At 41.9% G+C, this 23,352-nt stretch overlaps 1 pseudogene; it reads left to right on the forward strand.

The window, feature by feature from the left end:
- On the forward strand, window positions 1-21,084 carry LOC137163731 (phytanoyl-CoA dioxygenase, peroxisomal-like; annotated as a pseudogene).
- Window positions 21,085-23,352: the final 2,268 nt, after the last annotated feature.

Genomic DNA, 23,352 nt, shown 5'->3' on the forward strand with positions numbered 1-23,352 from the left:
ATGTGGAAGGCAACAGCAGCAGCCCGGCTGGGCAAGATCCTGATGTACCTATATCCCCGGCCAGGCGCAGCTGCCCTCGTATCCTTCCCGAGCCGGGCTGTAGGGTCAGAAGCCGTGGGGCCAATCTCAGAGCAGGCCCTGGAGGGACCTGGTTCCGCTCCCCATTACCCCCTTCGCCCTCATGGACTCTGCGCACCTGCGTGTGTCTTTGCTAGGGGTGGGAGGCGGAACCCAGGTGTGGGATGAGAGACTTTTGGCTGCCTCCTCCTTCCCTCCTTCAGTCTTTGCTGCCTGCCCTGTACCCACACCTCTTCTTCGGCCTGGGCTGACTTCTCCCTTGTGCATGCATGCCCCCACCACCCTTCTGCCTGGGCAGCCTCCCCTCCACCTTCTGCCTGGCTGTCTTATCAGGCACCTGGGAAGGACACAGAGATGCTGTCACTGCTTCACCCTGTCACCCTGCTTATATTAGACTGCCGGTTGGGGACCATGTCTCTTGCTGTGTACAGTGCTGAGCATGCTGTGGGTGTGGGTAAATAGCAGTGATCCTGCACCCACTGCAGGCTTGTATCTTTGCCCTGCAATCATCTCTCCACCGTTACTTGCCGCTTGAGACTCATTGTAATGAGAGTAGGGTGTGTATCACCCTCCTCATGCATCCCTTGCCCTTTGCTTTCTTCCTGAAACGCCTGTTCTGTAGCTGCCAGCTACCCTTTGTACCGGTTACACTTTCCTAAGGGGCATGTGACAGGCTTACTGCTCTTCAGGTGTTTCCCTGTTTGAAATCCTATTGGAATTGGTTTTTAAATGCTAGACATAAAAGGTCAGGTTCTCAAAGGTGCTCTGCACCTGACTGTGCACAGAAATTGGATAGCTATGCACAGAAGTTCCTAGTTTTCTGTACGGCTACTTAATTTGCTCATATACGCTAGTTTGTGCACACTAGTCTGGGGAAGAGAGAGGCTTAGGCATGATAAGCTTTCCCCTATATTTTCAAAGAGTTTGTGGAGGGGCTAAACTCTGTGATACTCTCCCTTTGTGGTGGATCTCAGACCATGCTGTGATCTATCTGCTCAGAGAGGTTATATACATTCTATATCTCTTTAAATGTCCTTTAAAAACATTTTAAAACTTCTCAAGAGGTGAATGGGAAAAGTAGGCGGTTGAGAAGCACAAGGTATAGAGGAGGTATTGAATTAGAGGAAGATTTTATAGTGATTTATTTTGTGTGTTTCATTTAAACTTAGTGTCTCAAAGGACGGCATGAAGACAGTTAGTTATTAACTCTATTTTACAAGTATGGCATCTGAGGTATGGAAGAGTTATGTAACTCATTGATGGTAAAAATATTTCATTTTTTGCTGCAGTTCAGCTCTAATATGCAACTAAAGTCAAAGAAAAAGTTGGTAGGTGAGCAGCATACTTTTGAGTAATAATTTGGGAAGAGACAGTGATAGAGAGGGACATAAGTCTACAAATATATGAAGGATATAAACACGAAGGATGGATAGTAATTATTTAGGATGGCATATGAGAAATTTGATGAAATTAAGAAGGGGAAATTTAAGCTACATCTCAGAAGACACTTTCTGATAGAGAGGAACGAATTCCTGATGAAAGTTCTAAACTAGACAGACAAAGTACTATATACTTAGCAGATGCAAAACTGTTCCCTAGATCGGGTGACGTAATGTTGTAGGTATTTTCCATTATTATTTTTATTTAACATATTTTAGTGGCATCTAGAGGATTCAACCAGGTTTGAGTCCTATTGTGCTGGGCACTGTACATAAATATAACAAATGACAGTCTGCCCCAGAGAGCTTCAAATCTAAAAGGTATGACTCAGCAGGTGAATGAAATAAATGAACAGGGGGAGGCTAATAAAAATAAATAGGATGGGACTAGCTGCGTGTGCAGTTCTTTTCCATGTTAAACTTCCGTGGAGGGTTTGAACCTGGTTAAAAAGCTGCTTCTCCTTGTAGAAAATGTCCTTCTTTTTTTTTCTCTTATTCCCTTTAAGATAGTGAAGCCTCTCTAGAGTGACATCGTACTTCTCCAGAATCATGAATAAGGTTAAGATTTTGTACAGTTATTTTTAGTAAAAGTCAGGGAGAGCTCATGGGCAATACACAAAAAACCACAGAAGCTGTGATCTGTCCCTGAGTTTTACTGAAAATAATGGGGCAGCTGGGAACTGTCCAGGGGGAAGGAGAGGGTGCAGGGGCTGGGAGCTGGGGGCGGGGAGGGTTGGCTGAGAGCTCAGGGGTCCAGGACATGGATGGTTCAGGCTCCGGGTCCCCAACCACGACTGGGGGCCTCCGCTACAGCTGAGAGCTCCACGGCCCACCACAGTAGCTGCTGTGCATGGTGGGGACCTTGGAGCTCAGCGCTGCCGTGGGCAGCAGTGGGACCTCCAGGCTCTGACATTCCACTGTAGCTCTGAGCTGCGGGGCCCAACGCCCACACCAAATTGGGGCTCCAGGCTCCTGGGTCCCTCACGGTGGCTCATTCCCCTGCCGCCCTTCGCAACTAGGGGCAGCAGGATTCCCCTGACACCCACAGTGGTTAATGGCTGCAGTGTCACTCCGCAGCATCTGAGAGCTCTGGCAACCCCTGCCATAACTGCTGTAGCTGGCGGGGACCCTAAAGCTCAGACCCACGTGAGTAGCAGAGGGACCCTGGAGCTCTGAGATTCCCCCGTTGCCCGTGGCTCGGAGCTGCGGGCCTGTCCCCCCGCAGCGGCTGTGGGCAGCCTCCGGAAACTGAAAAGGATAATTTCACAGAGGTCTCTGGAAGTTACTGAATCCTTGATCTCTGTGACAAAATCTTATCCTTAATCATGAACAATTCAGACAACCTTGAGACCTTCTGACTTAAATCTGAGCTGGTGTTGATGGACATGCAGATGTATGCATGTGTCTTTCTGTGTAGTCAGTCATTTAGTTCAGACTCCATCTGCCAAATCACTTCAGGCTCTGTTCTTGCCATATTTAAAAGCTAAGCCATGCTGGTCTTTGTCAGCACTTGGATCAGAGACAGCTGTGAACAATGCAGGTGCTCCATTAAGTGGTGTTAGTGATTTAGAACGTGACACTTTTCTCTCTGAGTTTGTTCCGCACAAATGCTGTAGCATGCTGTTGTGGGAACAGTGCGCAGGAGATTCTGTCTTTCAGGGAGAAAAAAAGGGATAAAACTAAGGTCACGTCCAGTTGTGTTTATTTAAAATTAATCCCACTTCATTTTTCTTCCATAGCGGAGAGGTAATCTCCAGTGTCCCGGATAAATTGCAACTGCATGTTACATACAAGATTCCAGAGGACTGGAAAAAGGCAAATACAGTGCCCATCTATAAAAAGGGAAATAAGGACAACCCGAGGACTTACAGACCAATCGGTTTAACTTCAGTACCCAGAAAGATAATGGAGCAAATAATTAAGCAATCAGTTTGTAAACACCTAGAAGATAATAGGTGATAAGTAACAGTCAGCATGGATTTGTCATGAACAAATCATGTCAAACCAACCTGATAGCTTTCTTTGACAGGATAACAAGCCTTTTGAATGGGGGAAATAGTAGATGTGGTATATCTTGACTTTAATAAGGCTTTTGGCTCTGTCTCACATGACATCATAAACTAGGGAAACACAGCCTTGATGGAATTACTATAAGGTGGGTGCATAACTAGTTGAAAAACTGCTCCCGGAGAGTAGTTATCAGTGATTCGCAATCAAGCTGGAAGGGCGTATCCAATGGGTTCCTGCAGGGATCAGTTCTGGGTCTGGTTCTGTTCAGTATCTTCATCAGTGATCTAGATAACGGCATAGAGAGTACACTTACTAAGTTTGCAATTGATACCAAGCTGGGAGAGGTTGCAAGTGCTTTGGAGGATAGGATTAAAATTCAAAATGATCTGGACAAACTGGAGAAATGGTCTGAAGTAAACAGATGAAATTCAATAAGGACAAATGCAAAGTACTCCACTTGGAAGAAACAATTAGTTGCACACATACAAAGTGGGAAATGACTCCCTAGGAAGAGTACTGTAACAGTGGCGTACAGAGGGTAATGGGGAGGCAGGAAGAGGCCCCTGGGTGCCTGCCATGGGGGAAAGGGGAAGAGACTGGCTTGGCCTTGCACAATGCACAAGGTGTGGGGGTGCAGGAGGCTCTGAGGGGCACTCTGCTCCCTATACATTGTGAAAAGCCAACGCGGCGTCCCTCTGTAGGCTGGGGAGTGAGATCAACCCACCCGAGTGGGCCCCGGGCTGCAGGGCTGGGGCAAGAGAGGCGTGCACAGCATAGTGGGTAAGTGTGGAGGGGGAGGCGGCCGAGCCTGGCTCGCAATGAGTCACAGAAAGTTCTCAAGCAGGAGGAGGTAAGCAGCTTCTCCCCACAAACCGCCTCCCCCCACCATAGGTACAGACCCCAGGGCAGCTGGGTGGGGCGGCATCATCTGGTGGGAGTTGGGGACCCCTCCTGCCTTATGGGACAGAGGGTGGAAATGCAGGCTTGGCTCTTGGGTGCTGGAGACCCATGGTACACCACTGTACGGCAGAAAAGGATCTCAGGGTTATAGTGGACTGCAGGCTACATATGAGTCAGCAGCGTAACGCTGGTGCAAAAAAAGCAAGCAGCATTCTGGGATGTATTAGCAGGAGTGTTGTAAACAAGGCATGAGAAGTAATTCTTCTGCTCTACTCTGCGCTGATTAGACCTGGGCTGAGTATTGTGTCCAGCTCTGGGCACCACATTTCAGGGAAAATATGGAGAAATTGGAGAAAATCCAGAGAAGAGTGGCAAAGTAAACAGGATGAAATTCAATAAGGAGAAATGCAAAGTACTCCACTTGGGAAGAAACAATCAGTTGCACACATACAAAGTGGGAAATGACTCCTTAGGAAGAGTACTTCAGCAGTAGTGTACCGAGTGGGCACGGGGAGCCTCCCGGATGCTGGACAGGGGGAGGCGGGGGAGGGTCGCCAGCATGGTCCTTCACAACGCACAGGGGGCGGGGTGGGCAGGAGGCTCTGAGGGGCCCCATGCCCCGTATACATCGTGAAGGGCCAACCCAGCATCGCCCCTTCCTCATCTGGTGCCCTCAGAGCTGGGTCATGTCCGGCATTCAGAATGGTTACTAGGGAGAGCCCAGCCCTGTTGAGAGTTGGTTGAACTGCCCCATGAAGTGCCCGTGAAGGGAAGGATCAGATGCTAAGATCTTGTTCTGCGTGTGGAGTGTGTGATTTTTTGGGTGGTCTGGGGGAGGGACAGCCTGGCCCAGGTCATCCCCTGCTGTAACAGCTGCTCCAAGTAAGGCATGTGCTGCTGTTTTGGTACCAATGTGGGCCCAGGGCTGTAGAATGTTTGTGTTCAGTTATTTGGACATGCTGCCAGCATTTTCCTGAAGAATTTCCACAAGGAAAGGGAAATGATGATTCTTAACAGTTTATTCTTTCGCTTAATCTGAATGGAATTTCCATGGGACAAAGAAAAGGGCCTCTTTTCTTAGAGTGCTTTTTCCCGGCAGATTTTAAAGGCCTGCTTCACACAAAGGAGGTGTTAGAGCTTCTAAAATAAAGTGCTAAGGATTTTTTATAACAATGGGAAGTGTTAGGCAACATAAGTGAAGTTGCTTTCAATGAGGAACACTGGGGGAGCCCTGAATGAGAAGGCTTTACAAAGATGTCAATTTTTATTAGATATTAAAACAAAAATATTGACATCTATAGTGTTAGATATTTATTCATTCCTGAAAAGAAGTGGGGAGAAAAGACATTATGTGCACTGTCCTACTGTTAAAATTAAAGAGGAATATACTGTTTGTAGCTTCATGTTCTGTGTTGCATTTGGTTTTCTATTTGAGTAATGTATGTGCAGGATCTAGAATTGGTATGGCTTTGCGGTTATTTGCATTTGTCTTTTACAGTATTGTCAAAGCCACACGTAGGATTGAGATTACCCAAGATTTGGTTTTCTCTTGGTATTTCAGTTTGTAGATAGTGCCAATATCATGATACATATAAAAACCCACCTTTTTGAGCACATAAATGGCTCCCTGGGGTATTATAATACCTATAAAAATATATTCATAAATACAAAACCAAAGTACAGCAGAACTTCCCAAATCCATACTTCACGAATATGCACAAAAATATAGTGATAGATCTGTAGCGCTCATCAGTGGTCTGATAAGCAGACATGAGGCTGTAATAAAATCTCATTTGCTAGTATGTGAGACTTAACTGTTCCACAGATTAAACTGTACATCACAGAGTATTATCTTCACTAATTAAAGGTGAACTTGTTAAAATATCACAAGTTGTACTTCACCTTAATTGATCTTCATTGGGTACTCATAGAGGGAGTCCTGTCCTGTGAATGTTAAGAGCCCTTCATCTCATTTAAGTCCGTGGGAGCTGAGGTTGCTCAACATCTCAAGATTTGGCTCTAAAAGGCTGATCTTGCTGCTGTTGGGAATTTTGCATCAACTTTAGAATATGCAGGTTCTGATAACTTGTATAAGCAGGATCAGGCCCTTGGTATTCTCTCTCTATTTTGAGTTGTCGGTCTTGCAGCAAGTAGTGGGAAGGGGGAATATATTCTAAGGGGAAAATGGATAACAACAGTTTACAGCAAAATACATTGTTAATGATTTTAACATGCATTATAATAAAGTATCAGCTTCTGGAATTCCAAACCAACTTTCTATGACACTCAATATATTGTACTATTTTATTTGCCTCAATTTATGCCCTAGACAACATTTCCTACTGCAGAACAAATTGCTTCTGTTAAATACCCAATGGAGTTTCAGTAAGTGACATTTTACTGTTTTTCTAATATTAAATTTGAAGTTTAATTTCTGATCTGTATATACCCTTAATTTTTATTTCCATATCTTGTCTTCTTGTCTTCCAAATTCACCTGTTGATTAGAAGTCCTCATATAGTTTCAAATGTTGCAAGGACACTTTCTGCTCTTTTAAATTTGGCTTAACAAAGTAACTTGGAACTTGATCTTGAAAATGTGAATAGTTTGACTTCAAGGGTCTGTTTACATAAGTACTGCTTCTATGTGTAAGGCTATCGAGGATATTCCACTCCCTCTTTTTGACAAGGTATTATTTTTGCCTCAAAATATCCTACATTCACAAGTAGGAAAAACAATTGTGCTGAATAATCATGTGAGTGCATTGGATGTACCCAACAGGATTACAGTACATGTGTATCTTGTGAAAACAAGAAACTTCAAGAGTTTATTTCAGCTATACATCTCTCCTGAAGGCTTATTGTGTGCATCTTACCCTACATCTTGTCATGTTGTTCTACCCGAAATTGCAAACTTCTGAGGGCTGAGCCCTTTGTATATATTCTATATGAACCGTTACGCACCTCTCTGGAGTTTTATATACAAACATTAACTCATAGTAAAAATTGCTGTGTGAATAATTTTTTCTATGGCAGATAAAACCTTGATGTTGAGAGTTTAATTCTCTCCATTTCAGATTATTTTTTCTGTCTATTTGATGTTCACAGAGCAGGTCGTAAGACCACTGTTGTGTGTATCTGATTATGTCTTTTTATGCTTGTTCTGATCTACATTAACTACCGAGATTCTGCAAATAATTGTTGACAGAAGGAAATGAAATACATTCCGTTAACTTTGTACTCTTCCTTTCAGGTCATTGCTGAGACAATTCTCATCTCACCCCTCTCTATACTGGTGTGATTTTTCTTGTTTATCTTTGCAGTTACACCCTGGATAATAACCTTTTAACTCCAGAGCAGAGTCACTTTTATGATGAAAATGGTTACCTACTCATTAAAAACCTGGTTTCTGGTGAAGACATTGAGCGTTTCAGGTACAGAATAGCTGTTTGGGTAGACACAATCATACTACTATTTAGTAAAGCTATGCGGCTTTTTGAAACAGCTTGAACTTTGGGTTCTCCCAAGATGGAAGCATTTTATTAACAAATAACTTATTCCGTCATTTAAACAAATTATAACTTGGTATGTAAAATAGTAAAATGTGTGTTGAAATGGTTTCCAACTGTGTTTTTCTAGAAATGAGTTTGCAAAGATCTGTAAAAGGAAGTGCAAGTGCCTGGCTTGATCATAACGAGGGATGTGGCCTTTGCTAAGTCAGAGTTTGTCCCAGATCAAAGAACAGTTTTTAGAATTCAAGATTTTCAGGACGATGAAGAGCTCTTCAGATATTGTTCCATGCCTGAGGTAAAAGGGAAAATCCTGGTGTACATTTGTTCTATGTAATTGCCCACGTAAAGCAACTGAAATTATATCCTATAACCTTTCTTAAAACAGCAAGAGGAGTCTGTGTGAGTTCTCAAAATAACCAACTGGATTTTCACATGTAGATATTTAGGTGCAGCTTAACATAAGGCAATGTACAGTTTAGAAAGTTTATGTTAATGCTAAAATAGTTTGAAGGAACCTTTGTGCATGTTTTTCACTGTGCCTCACATTCCTCTTCCACATCTATGTCCATGGCAATGGATGATGGAGTATGTAGTGATTTTTGGAAAATAAATAAGTCTACTTGAAGTGCAGTTGCTGTATATATAAATGCAGTCTGATTGTATTGCACATAGCAACCGAAAACCAGGTAATGTTGCTTTTGCAGACTAATTTAGAACAGCACAGATAAATGCATAGAATGTCGTAGTTCTTCTGTCATTGCTCCAGCCAGGTATAAGATATTGAAGTATATGTGAGTTCACTTTTTCTTAGTCACTGTCATAGCAACAGATGTTGCCGCTATGCCTACACTAGGAATGCTTTGCTGGTATTGCTATACTGGTATGCCAGACCTAGCAAAGTGCTCCTAGTGTGGATGCAATTTATACTGGCAAAATTGTGCTTTTGCAGATCTTATTCCCACACCACTTGACCCCCTCCCCGGCAAACAAAATAAGCTCTAACCACAAAAATGCATTTGTGCCTGAATAACTCTGTCTACGCTAGAGACTTTTGCTAGCACAGCTCTGTCAGTCGTAAATCATCTCATCATACCATGACCAATACAGTTATGCGGGAAAAAGTTTGTAGTGTATTCTTGGCCTACACGATATGAAGATCAGTTTTGGTTTGTTTGTAATATACGTTGCAACATAAACATCTCACATTTTTTCTAATATATTTCCTTCACCTTAGATCCTAAAATATGTTGAGTGCTTCACAGGGCCAAACATCATGGTCATGCAGACGCTGCTGATAAATAAACCTCCAGATTCTGGTAAGGGGCACTTGTATGAGGAGGGAAAAGAAGTTTTATGTTGTGTAAAGGGGACATTGTCTGTCTAGGTTTAAAAAAATTTTTTACAAAAACCAACGAAATGAGAGCTTCTTAGATGTTAAAAAAAATTACCTTCTTTTATTCAAACCAAAATAATTTTGAAAATTGAATAAAATTCATTTTGGCAATGAAAATAAAATAGTCGGTTTCACTTTCTGACTGTTAGGTCCCAATTCAGCAAGGTACACGTGCCAAGCTTTAAGCATGTCAGTAGTCCCAGGAGCTGTATATGGCCTTTATCCATCTGACCAAAGCCTTTGACTGTGTCAGCCGTGAGGCTCTGTGGACAATCTTGTCAAAGTTTGGTTGTCCAAGGAAACTTACCATCATTGTAAGACTCCTCCCTCACCAGGTGACTGCTCCATCCTGTGCAGTGGCTCTACCTTTAAGCCCCTTGCCATTTGTCCAGGAATAAGGCAAGGTTGTGTACTGGCATCCACTCTTCTCCGTTTTCCTAGTAGCTATGAAAACGCTAATCCAAGACCATCTGCCACAGGCCATTGGCATCCAATATCAGACTGACGGTTACTTATTCAACCTCTCTCGACGCTGTGCTAGAATTAAAATAACATCGACAACAATAACTAAACTTTAGTACGCAGATGATTTCTGCTGTAGTTGCACATTGAAAGGAGGAGCTACATTCAGCCATCTCAGAAACTTGTAAAAGTTTAGGGCTAACCCTGGACATCGGTAAAACAAAAGTTCCCCATCAGCCTGCTCCCAGTCAATCATCAGACCCAGCAAGGAAGATCTACGTTGACAGAGAAGAACTGGAAAATGTAGAAGACTTTGCCTACCTTGGCAGCCATCTTTTATAGAGGGCAAACATAGACATCAAGATTCAGCACAGAATCCATTGTGCCAGCCTTGCCTTTGGCAGACTGTCCTGCCAGGTGTTCAATAACCACAATATCAGAATACACTCTAAACTTTTAGTTTATAAAGCTGTGGTAATCCCAGCTCTCTTCTACAGGTATCAGATTTAGGTGATGCACAGAAACACCTGAAAAACCTAGAGCACCAGCACTTTCTCTGGAAGATCCTCAACATAAAGTGGAAGGATCACCGTGTTAATGGAGGCCAACATCTTCAGTGTTGAGGCCCTGATTATCCAGCACCAGCTGAGGTGGAGCGGGCATTAAATGCGCATGCCTGATACACGCCTACCAAAACAATTGTTTTACTCCCACCTCAGCAAAAGAGAAAAGAAACGGAGCCCAAAAGAACGCTTCAAAGTTATCCTCAAGACAAACATCAAGAGAAGTGGCATCGACATCACACTGAGACAGTTGCCGAAGAAGGAGCAACTGTTTTTGAGGAAAATCGCCTCTCCCTGGTCGCAGAAAAACGCCTGAAAAGAAAGGAAAGACAACTGTCATTCAGTAATCGTGGCCCAACCCTGCCTTACACACCAACTGCAACATCTGCCAATGAGTCTGTGGCTCAGGGGTCAGACTTCTCCGTCACCAGTGGACCCATATAAAATAAATTCTGTGGGAGATCATCCTTGCTCAAGGGATCGCCACCGCCGTGTCTCACTGAAGTAATTTGAGCTACTCACATGCTTAAAGTTAGACATCTGCTGAATACCTTGTGAACTGGGGCTTTGTAGATTATCTTAATGCTGCAGGGTTTGCAACCCAAATGTTTAGGGAAATCTTAAGAATAAAAACTGTTTTTATTGGATTTTAAAGACATTTTTTCTGTTTGCAGATTTTCACATAATTTTCGAGTCTAAATCAGACAGTTCTTCTTTGAGCAAGTTTTACTTTTCAAGGAGTTTATAACATAGTCATATTCTGCCACCAGAGTTGAAGATTTTATAAAACAGCATCTTGATTCAGGAATAAATCTTTAACTTGTTCAGAAAATAGCCTTTAACCATTTTAATTTTATACACAAGTTTATTGGTTTCAGATATTCACCTTTAATTAGAAAATGTCATGGCTTTGGTGGCGTTTTTAATCTCTCTGTGACTTTGGCCTTTGAAATATTTTTTTCAAAATGAGGGAGCCCAAAGTTAGGCTTCCATGTCCATATTTAGACATCTCAATTAGGGCTTGATCTTGCAAATGGATATACTGGCCGTATCCCGGCACACACACAGAACACCAATATAGTGAATACATGGCTTCTTTGTAGGATCTAGCCCAGGGATTCTCAAAGTTTTTTTTTCTGGGATCCCCACTGAAAATATTTCAGGATATGATGACGCTCACCCAATGCCATGCCATCCTTACTTCTGTGCTGCTGCTGCTGGGAGCGGCCCTGCCTTCAGAGCACCCAGCCAGCAGCCGCTGCTCTCCACTCACCCACCTCTGAAGGACTCTGGCTGTCAGCCATGAACGGGGCTGGCAGCCACAGCCATGGCATGTGCGGGGGCTGACAGCTTGCAACCACCCCATAATAACCTGGCAACTCCTTGAGGGATCCCGATCTCCAGTTTGAGAACTCCTGATCTAGCCCTTGGCAGCCTGGCTTTCAAAAGCATTGAGCACTCAGCAACTCTCATTGACCTCAATAGAACAGAACCGAGGAAGAGTGTTCTTCACCTAGAGAGCATCCTTACACTGTCTTTGGACCGAGAGTTTAGACATGTAGATGCTGACCACAGTGGGAGCTGTTAACTGCTGTGAACTTTTGAAAATCTAGACACTTAAAGAAGTGCCAAAATATGGATTTAGAAGCCTAACTTTTGGCTCCTGTTCTTGAAAATCTTGGCATTCAAGCATATTAGAGTGTGAGGTTTAGAAACCATCACTTCATCTAAAGCATCACAAAGATCCACTTCTAGATACACTCTTATGGCTTCATAATATTCAGATGTATGCCACTTCTATAATTCACCATTATCTTCCTTTGTATTTTCAGCAGGTATTGATTATGTTAAAAGATTAATATACTTAGTTCCTGCAGACCATCAACCTTCCCATCCTGGTTAAAAAATGCAGAAGAACTACAGAATATGAGTGTAGATACATAGTAGGGGACAGTTGGTTGATAGTCTTGGTCCAATGTTATTTAAACAACACAAAGTACTACAAAGAAAAGTGTGGCGAGGGAGGCCTGTTGTGCCCCTCTGTGTGTCCTGCACTCTCTTTGGCTATGCTGGTGGTCTGGCTGGGTGGGAGCAGGGGGGCCCAGTCCCACCTTCGACCCAGGGACCCTGCGAGGAGTAGCCTCAAACTGCTTAGTCCATGAGAGCTATTACCTTCCCTGGGTTGCCTGTCCTTGGCCCCACAGCTCGCGGTCCGCTTCCTGGAACCGGGGCAAGGGTTTTTCTGCCTTCCTCATCTTGGGTCTCTGTCCTTGTGATCCTCCCCTGTTTGCCTGAGGTCACCCCAGCTCAACTCCTTCACTCAGTTGTCTGAGCAGCCGGGTCCTCCTTCAGGCCTCTGTGCCTACAACCCTCGGCCCTTCCAGGATAGACTTCTCCCTAACTCCTGTACCTTTGGTGTTGTGGCAGCAACAGCAATGGCTTTAAGCTCTGTAGCTGCACCACTCCGCTCCGCTCCACTCCTCCTCTCAACTCCCTTTCAGCTGCCCCTGTCTCCCTGACAGGGAGGCTCTTAACTTCTGGGGCAAGCTCCTTAATTGACCTGAGGTGGCCTAATTGGACCTAACTGACCTGGTGTAATCCTGGCTGAATCACCCAGGGAACAAGGATTTGTGGATCCTAGGGCTAATATATATACTTTCCAATACTCTCCTGTAGCCGTCAGGTCTGGCCTTGTCACAAAAGTCAATAAAACTAAAAAGCAGCAAAGGAAGAAGTGACCTGTTGGAAATATAATGGATTTCAATGTTTCTTCTGATGTGCCCTGAATGCAGCTGTTCTTTTGATCAAATGCAGAACAAAACTAGTTCTTGCAGCATGCCCTGTCCCCTCAATGGAATTGAACAGTGAGAAATCTCTATTTAGTTTAAAACCGTTGAATTTTTTCATGATTCAAACTTGTGTCTTTTTATTCCAGGCAAGAAGACCTCTCGCCATCCCATGCATCAGGATTTGCACTACTTTCCATTCCGGCCTGCAGATCTCATTGTGTGTTCCTGGACTGCCATGGAGCGGATAGATCGCAGCAATGGTTGCTTGGCTGTTTTACCAGGAACCCACAAGGGTTCCCTGAAGCAACATGATTACCCTGATTGGGAGGTAAAACTGCATGTGGGATTAAATGTGATCTGGATTTTGGAGTGGGGGGAGGGAATACTCAAATCCCTGGAGCCAGATGCAATGCATCCAAGGTTGCTGAGAGAGTTGGCTGATGTGATTTCAGAGCTGTTGGCTATTATCTTTGAAAGCTTGTGGCAATTGGGGGAGGTCCCTGATGATTGGAAAAAGGCAAATATAGTGCCCATCTTCAAGAAAGGGAAGAAAGAGGATCCAGGGAACTACAAACTGGTCAGCCTCACCTCATTCCCTGGAAAAATCATGGAGCAGGTCCTCAAGGAATCCATTTTAAGGCACTTAGAAGAGAGGAAGGTGATCAGGAACAGTCAACATGGATTCACCAAGGGCAAGTCATGCCTGACCAACCTGATTGCCTTCTGTGAAGAGGTGACTGGCTCTGTGGATGTGGGGAAAGCGATGGACATGATATACCTTGACTTTAGCAAAGCTTTTTATATGGTGTCCCACAGTATTCTTATCAGCAAGTTAAGGAAGTATGGGTTGGATGAATTGACTATAAAATGGATAGAGAGCTGTCTAGATCATTGGGCTCAACGGGTAGTGGTCAATGACTCGATGTCTACCTGGCAGCCGGTCACAAGCGGAGTGCCCCAGGGGTCAGTCCTGGGGGCGGTTTTGTTCAACATCTTCATTAATGATCTGGAGGATGGGGTAGATTGCACCCTCAACTTGTTTGCAGATAACACAAAGCTAGGGGAAGTGGTAGATACTCTGGATGGTAGGGATAGGATACAGAGTGACCTAGACAAATTGGAGGATTGGGCTAAAAGAAATATGATGAGATTCAACAAGGACAAGTGCAGAGTCCTGCACTTAGGACGGAAGAATCCCATGCACAGCTACAGACTGGGGACCAACGAGCTAGGCAGCAGTTCTGCAGAATAGGACCTGGGAGTTACAGTGGATAAGAAGCTGGATATGAGTCAGCAGTGTGCCCTGGTTGCCAAGACGGCTAATAGCATATTGAGCTGCATTAGTAGGAGCATTGCCAGCAGATCATGGGAAGTGATTATTCCCCTCTATTCAGCATTGTTGAGGCTGCATTTGGAGTATTGTGTCCAGTTTTGGGACCCCCACTACAAAAAGGATGTGGAGAAGTTGGAGAGAGTCCAACGGAGGGCAACAAAAATTATTAGTGGGCTGGAGCACAAGACTTATGAGGAGAGGCAGAGGGAACTAGGCTTGTTTAGTCTGCAGAAGAGAAGAATGAGGGGGGATTTGATAGCAGCTTTTAACTACCTGAAAGGAGGTTCCAGGGAGGATGGAGCTAGCCTGTTCTCAATGGTAGTAGATGACAGAACAAGGAGCAAAGATCTCAAGTTGCAGTGAGGGAGGTCTAGGTTGGATATTGATGTTAGAAATAACCAAACAGGTTGTCCTTGGTGTGGATTGGGGAGACGGAACCCTTTGTTGCCTGCTCGTTTCATCTCGACACTGCAAGTGAGGGTTTTACTTTACAATCCTTTTATCCATAACAGTGTATAAATGTATACAATTTCAGCAACTCCCCATAGACCTTTATTTGGTGAAATTTACACCTGTAAAATGAATATTAATAACTCCATGATGAATACAATTATACCCACCCCTGTTTGTTGTTTAGAGGATTACTATACAGAGGGGAGGCACATCATCTTAAAACCTATTAATTTTACACTAACATTCTTTGAAGCAAAGACATGCCGGGAGGGAAGAAAGATAATGCTTTCTTCCCACCCTGGCCTTGTGCAGGAGTGACGATAGTTATTTTGTTAGTCTCATCCCCTGCGCATATGGCCAAGAAGGGAGGATAACAGACTCTAAAATAATTCACACCAATTAACAGAAACAAGGTTTGCCCTTGCCATTACCCCGTTCCCTGTAACTTAGTCCTGACCATTTGTCCAGCTTTTAATTCTTTACTCTCCTACACTTTCGACCGAGCTCTGGGGGTCCAAGTCAAATGGCACGGGCAAGCCATGGGTTTTTAATTGCAGTGCAAACATATCCTTAGCAGCTGATGTAGATTTGGGCTTTGAGGCATGAGAAGATTTAAAGGCCAATAGGCAGATTCTTAGGCCAGCATATTGCATGCTTCGGATTCTTATCTGAAAGAAAGCTGAACAGTGCAGATTTTTATCCACACTAAGACATTATAGTAGTTTTATATCATAATTATCCCATAATATAAACTCTTGTGTTTCTAGGGTGGTGTAAACAAGATGCACCATGGGGTACTTGATTACAAGAGAAACCTTCCCAGGCTTCACCTTGTTATGGAGAAGGGAGACACAGTATTCTTCCATCCCTTGCTGATTCATGGCTCTGGAATGAACAGAACTCAAGGCTTCCGGAAGGTAGAAAACCATTTCAAATTACAGCCATTGAACATGTTTTAAATCAGATTGCATAACTCTAAGCCCCCCGCATCCAAACTTAATCTCTTGCATACTAGTAGACTTTTTTAATCCTATTATTTGTTTTGGGTTTAATAGATTTCTGATCTAATTTTGTTGTAATTATACTTACATCTATGATAATTTCTTTTGGAAAAAATATGTAACCAAGTTACAAGGGGAAGATGTATGTTTCAGCACTGGTGCATGGAAGTGCTTACGCATACATATTCCTTAATCAGGACTGTAAAAAAACATGTTGGTGGACAGTTTTGGATCTTTATTGTTTATTTGTCTTGGCATGAAGCCTCCTTCTCTGTGCAGACTAGCTGGGAATGAAGTTTTTGTCATTCTCTTTTCTGAGTACCGGAAGCTGATGTAATTTGATTATTTACAACATCATTTAATTATGAATTACCTGTTATGATAACATAGCACTTGACAGAAAAAGTGAATGGAGTTACCCTGATTCCACACCACTGTAACTGAGAGTAGAATGAGGCAAAGAACTTAGACTATAAGGGCCTGATCCTGCAATTCTTGATTGTAGAAATCTCCTTCTACTAGATTCTCTTCTTGTGTACATTAGCACAGCTGTACTGAAGACAGTGAGATTGTGCTGATGTATACTCATTGAGAATCTAGCCTATTGACGTTTTTTTTTAGTGAAATGGAGCAATTGTCCTAAATTTTGTTTTTATAAAAACATAAACAAGAACCCTTATAACACTGTATACCTTCCATTGGCCTGCTACAGGGATAAATGAGAAGGAAGAGTAACATGCAATGTGATAGCTTTGTTGGTCCCAGAGTTTTAGACATATGATGGGTGAGGTGGTATCATTTATTGCAGTGGTTCTCAACCAGGTGTACTGGTAGCCCTGGGCATAAACAGATGTCTTCCAGGGAGTATGTCAACTCATCTAGAATTTTGCCTAGCTTTACAACAGGCTGCATAAAAAGCTCAAGCAAAGTCAATACAAATTAAAATTTCCTACAGATAATGACTTACTTATACTGCTCTATATACCATCTTTATATTCCAATTGATTTATTTTATAGTTATATGGCAAAAATGAGAAAGTAAGCAATTTTTAAGTAATAGTGTGCTGTGACACTTTTATATTTTTATGTCTGATTTTGTAAGCAAGTAGACACGATGCTCCTTGGAGTTTGCAAAATGAACCCAAAGTCCTTATTTCTTCACCCCATTTTTATAGTTATCCATCCCCATTCGGGTCTATGGATTTCGCCATGTCAGGTTGCTTTTCGTTTGATGCAGTCATCAGTTAACTTTGATGTTGCGAGTGTGACAGCTTTCTATTATCCTTTCATTCCTGCCTCACACTTTGTCTTGCTCCTGTCCTTGGCTGTTAACTCCTCTGTGTTCCGAGGTTATCTTGATCTTCGACCATCTGGGTTGTAAAAGTTCTTTAAACAAAGCATCTTCTTTCCCTCCTGCACTTGGAGACTGAAAACTACTGCCTCCTCATCTTATATCTTGCAGACTAAAACTGCATACACTCCTCAATCATACAGACTAACTTCTTTTAAAACAATTACATTCTTGTTTCATCTAGCTAATATATCTGGTAAAACTGATACATATATTACAGTGGAATCCTTATACCACTATAACAACATTAATACAGATCTTAATTCCACTAACGTTTTTACCTTGAGCCTTATTTACCATTATTGTCCCCTGATTTACATATCAACCACATTCCTGGTACGCATAGTCACTTACTAATTACAACAACAAAGTTTCAGGATGTTCCCAAACATTCATACATGGGTCCTAACAAACAGGGCCCCAATGTGTCATAACGTGCTAAATCACAGAATGTTTAGGCAGGATGTTAGGCAGGATGTTCCCATACATTTTAGAGTCAGTTACTGTTTGTGGAGCCTGGGGTGCATAAATAAGCAATCAGTGAGTCCTGAACACCCTTATCTATAGAACACACTACTTTTCTTTTGTGGGGTGAGTATTAACCCCCGTTTAATCCACATACCCAGTCCAGGCCTACAGTTTTTAAGTGAGGTGAAACTTGTGGGTATGCAGACAAATTTGACTCCTGAAGGGGTACAGTAGTCTGGAAAAGTTGAGAGCCACTGTTTTATAGAACCAACTTCTGTTGGTGAGAGAGACAAGCTTCTGAGCTTACACAGAGCATAAAACTATCCCCACTCTAATTCAATCAGCAACATAGCAACTAGGGTTTTCCTTGGAGGTCTCCTTTTCAGGTACCCACCCAGCCCAATTCCGTTTAAGCTAATGAGATCTGATACAATCGACACACAAGATTGCATAACTGTGTGGAAAGAAACAGTTACTTTACCAGTGCGCTTCTCTCACAGTCCAGCTTTCCTTCTACTTAACCTTTCAGTGACATAGTCACGTCTTTATCATGTGTGATATCCAAAATGTATGTTTTGACCTCACCATGTGCAAGTTTTCTATGTGAATCTCTAGCAAGATTATTTTTCCAAGTGAATGTTTCCAAACGCTAGAAGTACCTAAAAGCATGAAAAACAGAGAAATTATTCAAATTTAGTTACAACGTTGATGTTTGCGTTGAAGGGAGTTGGTGGGTTGTCAATACATGTCACGATCAACAATTCTTGATTTAGAGCTGAACTGTGATTTATTCCTGACTTTCTTCATGCAGGCAATAGTGTGTCACTATGCTAGTGCAGATTGCCAGTATATTGACATCAAGGGCACTAGTCAAGAAAACATTGAGAAAGAAGTTTTAGAACTTGCACAAAGAAAAAATGGGGTGAGCACATCTATCTCTCTGAAGGTAAGCTTAAAAATGTCCTGCAAGAACAGTTTTTTACACAACCATAGTTAGATAGCAAAGAGTTAGTTGTCTTTTACTTGTATAAGTATCTCTTTACTGCTTGCTTGCATAAGTTTGTGCTTTTTATTATTAAGTTCATGAGCAATAGTTTTAATGGCATTGACCTATCCAAGCAAATAGAACACTGGGTCTGATCATGGGTCTAAGCAGATACTCATCTGAGAAGAAAATTCTTGATTTTCTTTGGAAGATAGTTATGGTGGCTGTCAGATTAGTGTGTTCCTCATCACACCTTTTATTAAAACACCCCCATCTAACTGCTTTAACTGTATTGTGTGGAATGGCAGATCTACCTTGGTAGATTATAGGGATAGTGCCAATGAGGTGACCCAGAACATAGCAGTGTGGATACAGATTTCATATTGCTAGCCACACCCCTGCATCTAAGGTTGACAATGTGGGTGAATATCTAAAAATAAATTTAAAAATCTCTTCTCTATTAACGTGGACTGCACAGAATGGACGTTTGCAGCTGGAAGTTGCTTGTCCCCCTAATTTTCTGATGTAATTTTCTTGTATTTACTAGGCATTCAACCTATTGCTAATATGTTCAGACCAATAATAGGACTAGTGCATGGTTAAAGGATTAGGGTAAAATTCTGTCTTTAGGTAATAGGTGTGACTCCTGTTTGAAATCAGTACCTACACCTATATATCTGATTGCAAAAATTAACTCTTCCCATTTTAATATAATCCAGTAGTAATTACTTCTTCTTGGGGCATTTTCAGGGAGTGGATGCATGGGAGGTGTTCCTTGTGCTCTGATCTGTTCCAAAAGTCATTGATGCAGCAAGTTCCTCTCAAATCCTACAGCAGAAAAATCTGGTTTCTACAATGGGGTGTCCACAAGAGGGGGTTAGAGCCCACTTTCCCTTGTGTTTTGGTGCCCTCTAATCTTCGAAACTAGATCTATTGCATTTCTAAACCACCAATCAATAGTATCTAGGCACTAGGGGCTAGATTTTTTTAAGGCTGTTTAGGCACCTAGTGTAATTTTTCAAAAGCAACTAATTCCTATTGCAAGTCAAAGGGAGTTAGACACTAAAGCACTTTTAAAAATCTCACTAGGTGCCTGTCTGCATCTTTAGCCACTTGAGTATCTAGGGACATGTTTTTAAATATATTAACCTGCAAAGTACAAGTCTGCTTTGCCTTTGACTCCTGCATTATTTGTTTATACGGTAATATTTTGAGTGTTAATGTAGGAACAGTTGCTTGTTTTAGTGAGGAGCTTCTCCAGTTTGCTTGCTTCCATTGATAGCCTTTACATCTAAACTAGTTCTATGCATTTACCATACTTCATATTTGTTTTAATCAGATTTTAAACTTTCTCTGAAGAACAATGCTTAATACTTATTTTTAATCTTAAATTCATGCCTGTAAATTCTTTGACTAATCCTCACAGCTTTCTCTATTCCCATAAGGAAGCAGAGGTAGGGAGGTTGCGTGACTTGCCTGGGGCAAGAGTGAAGTGGCATCAGAACATTGAAACTTAGACTTTCTGGCTCAGTTCTGTGCTCAGCGCATCTCTCATCCCCCATGCTGGGTTGTCAGTTGGCAAACCTCTTAACTTTCACAAAGCAATCATGATAAACAATCCTTCCTCACTTCTTTAATTATCTAAAGTGAAAAGTATGAAAGTTGCTATTTGCAGTTGCTATTGGTTCCCTGAATTCTGTTTTAAATCTGTTATCTCTCCCTGCTTTTTGTGTGGTGCATAAATGGTAGCATTCATGCCTATATTAAGTTCATTACCAGCAGTAGATGGACTTTGAGAAACCCAGTGTGCTTTTTGAATGGTAGAGAAGGTAAGAGCAATTGAAGATGTATTATGGAGGCATAATATAACGTGTACAAGAAAATGAGAAGGAATATTTTTTCTGACTGTCATCTGTCTTGCTCCATTTGCAATATACGGTTGATGGTTTTTTTGGTTTGGGTTCAATAATTTCAGTGCAGTGCTTTTCTTCTATCTCTTCCTGTTGCTGCCCTTCTTGATTGACTTTTTATGCATAATGCAATTCATAGAAATCTCATAGATGACTTCATCTTTTTTCTGATCTTCAATATTTTTGTTTGACTTTACCATTTGTTGTTGTATTATAATTCATTAATTTGTGCAGGGCCTGTGGATTTGTTGTTGATGCTGTGCTTTGCTTTTATTTAAATATGTAGGTAAGTAGAGGAAAACTGCAGCATCTGGTATCTTCAGAAATAAACGTTGTGCTCTGGTCTGTTTAATAAGCTCTTTTGTCTTGGCTCATTTCTTTTAGGATGGCTTTATGAGACGAGGGCGTCTTGTTAAAGGAGAAAGAACTAATCTCTGAATGGCAGAGAAAAAATATGTGCCTGAGTGTTGTGTTGTGTTGTGTTGTGTTGTGTTCCCTGATCAGGAACCATGATCCTCACACATTTGCATTTGGGTTTTTTTGTTTGAATTCATACAAATACTGCACCAAACATTCATTTATAACAAATTAATTGATGTCATTCGAAATATCATAATTTGAATACACTGAAGTTTAACACATTGTAGCTAATATCTTAGCCTATTTTAACCTATTAACTATCCTAAATATTTCTGTTTTTGTAATGTTAAAAATAATTTGTTTTAAAATCCAGTGTTAATGAAATGGATCAATCAAATCAGCTCTTTAAATACTCCTCACTGTTACCTAAGAACCAATCTGGATTCAGATATCTCTATCCTGGTGTAATTTTGGACTGCTGTTAATGTAACTCCTATGCAAACTCACGGCTTTACTGGGTGGAAAAGACCAATTACATCATCTAGTCCTTTCCCCTTGTAGGAGCAATACTGTACATTTGCTAGTCCTTTGTCTAGTTTATTAAATGTCTGACGTGACTGGACTTTCACTCCTTTCCATGGGAGGCTATTGTGGGGACTAATAGGTCTCACTGCCAAGAAATCTTTCCTGATATTTAGCCTATTTTCCCCTCGTTAATTCATGCCATTACTTTGTATTGTCATCTTAAGTAATTCTTCTCTCCTTGTTACTTGTGCTTCAAATAATAAGACTTGTGTGTGCGTGTGTTTGAAGAATTGACAGTAATTATCAGCATGTCCTGTATTGTAATGAAAGCACTTTGGAGGAAAATGCCCCCTATACCTTAAAGACATATAATATTCTGATTAGAAGCAAAGTAATTTTAACTGTAGAATGGTTGTTGCTGGGATAGTGATAATCTCCGTGGACAGTGAATTCATTTGAAACTGGATATGTGGGGTTAAGTAACTTACCCTTCTCCTTACTTGAGCCCTTTCACATTTTTAAACAGCTGAGGAGGGGTTTGGCATATGTAGGGGGAGGCTGAGTAGTTGACACCCGGGCAGGGAAGTTGTACAGAAAGAAAATAAATTATATTAAGTAAAAATTGGGAGAATGGGGGTGCTCATCCTAATTATCACGTGGCATAGTATCTTTAGTGTATTGAAATACAGTTGTTTTGAAATCATTGTTTTCTTTCAAAAATAAAAATGGTTTTTGAAATACAGATTAAACTACAGCAAAAAGCAAGTATCATGGCTGCATAGTTGCATTATTTGTACATATTAGAAACTCTGGTGACAGGTGCTATAGAACACCCTTATGACAGAAAGGTTGTGGGTCGTGGTGATTGATCTCAGTCTGTCAATTTCATGATCCTTTTAATAGGTCGCCTTAAAGTTATTTAATAAATAGTTAAAATAGGCTTAACCTGCAAACATGAAGACCATTTTTCTGTGGCATCTTCGTGCTTGATCCAGAGCCCATGGAATTGAGCCAGTTGAGCCCTCTTCAGTTGGTGAGAGTCTTTCTGTTGACGGTAGTAGGCTTTGGATCAGGCATTTTCTGATTACCTTCATCGGAACTTTGTGATGACATCTGACAGCAACTCCTTAAAGACCGGATTCCCTATTGGACTTGACTCTTTACTGCTTTGTGCATGTCCCTTAGTTGACAGCAGAGGGAGCTCTGGTCATGAAACAGCTACAGATTTTGTGACAGATTCCCAGTTAAGTTTGAGTTAAACTTTTCACTTCAGGAAAACACCCTCGAGTGAATGTTACAGGATTCTGTAAAAAATCATTTTGGCTGGAAATTCAGAATTAAATTACCGCTTTCCTTAAGAAGATGGAAAGACACAGCTAAGATCATCTAAATAATCTAAACTCAGCCCTTCTATGACCTGTGAGCCACCAGCGTTAGACACAGTGACAAAACACCCATTGACTTCAGTGGGAGCTGGATCGCGCCCAACCTGAGCCTTGAATTGTGCGTGTGCACACATGGTGTTTCAGGCTGCAACAATATTTCATTGAGCTAATTTAGCCTTCCTCAGGGATTGCTCACTGTTGTATCACTTAAACCACACTGCGCCCGTGCCATATGTTGCAAGTATCCCTTCTGTTCATCACGCTCTCAGGTTCTTGTTTCTCCCCATTCAGTGTGTAGGGCGCCAAGGCATCTTAGTCAGACTTTGTGAAGCCCAGTGACTTTCTAGTTACCCAAAACTTAGGTGTCTTCACGCCTAACTTTCCTTGTGAATCTCGTTCAAAGTAGTTCGTCGGTTACCTGACTAGCAAACGAGAG

Source organism: Emydura macquarii, unplaced genomic scaffold, assembly GCF_026122565.2.
Source record: "Emydura macquarii macquarii isolate MOO-44397 ecotype Brisbane River unplaced genomic scaffold, CSIRO-AGI_Emac_v2 contig_2636, whole genome shotgun sequence".
NCBI classification, from domain to species: Eukaryota; Metazoa; Chordata; order Testudines; family Chelidae; genus Emydura; species Emydura macquarii.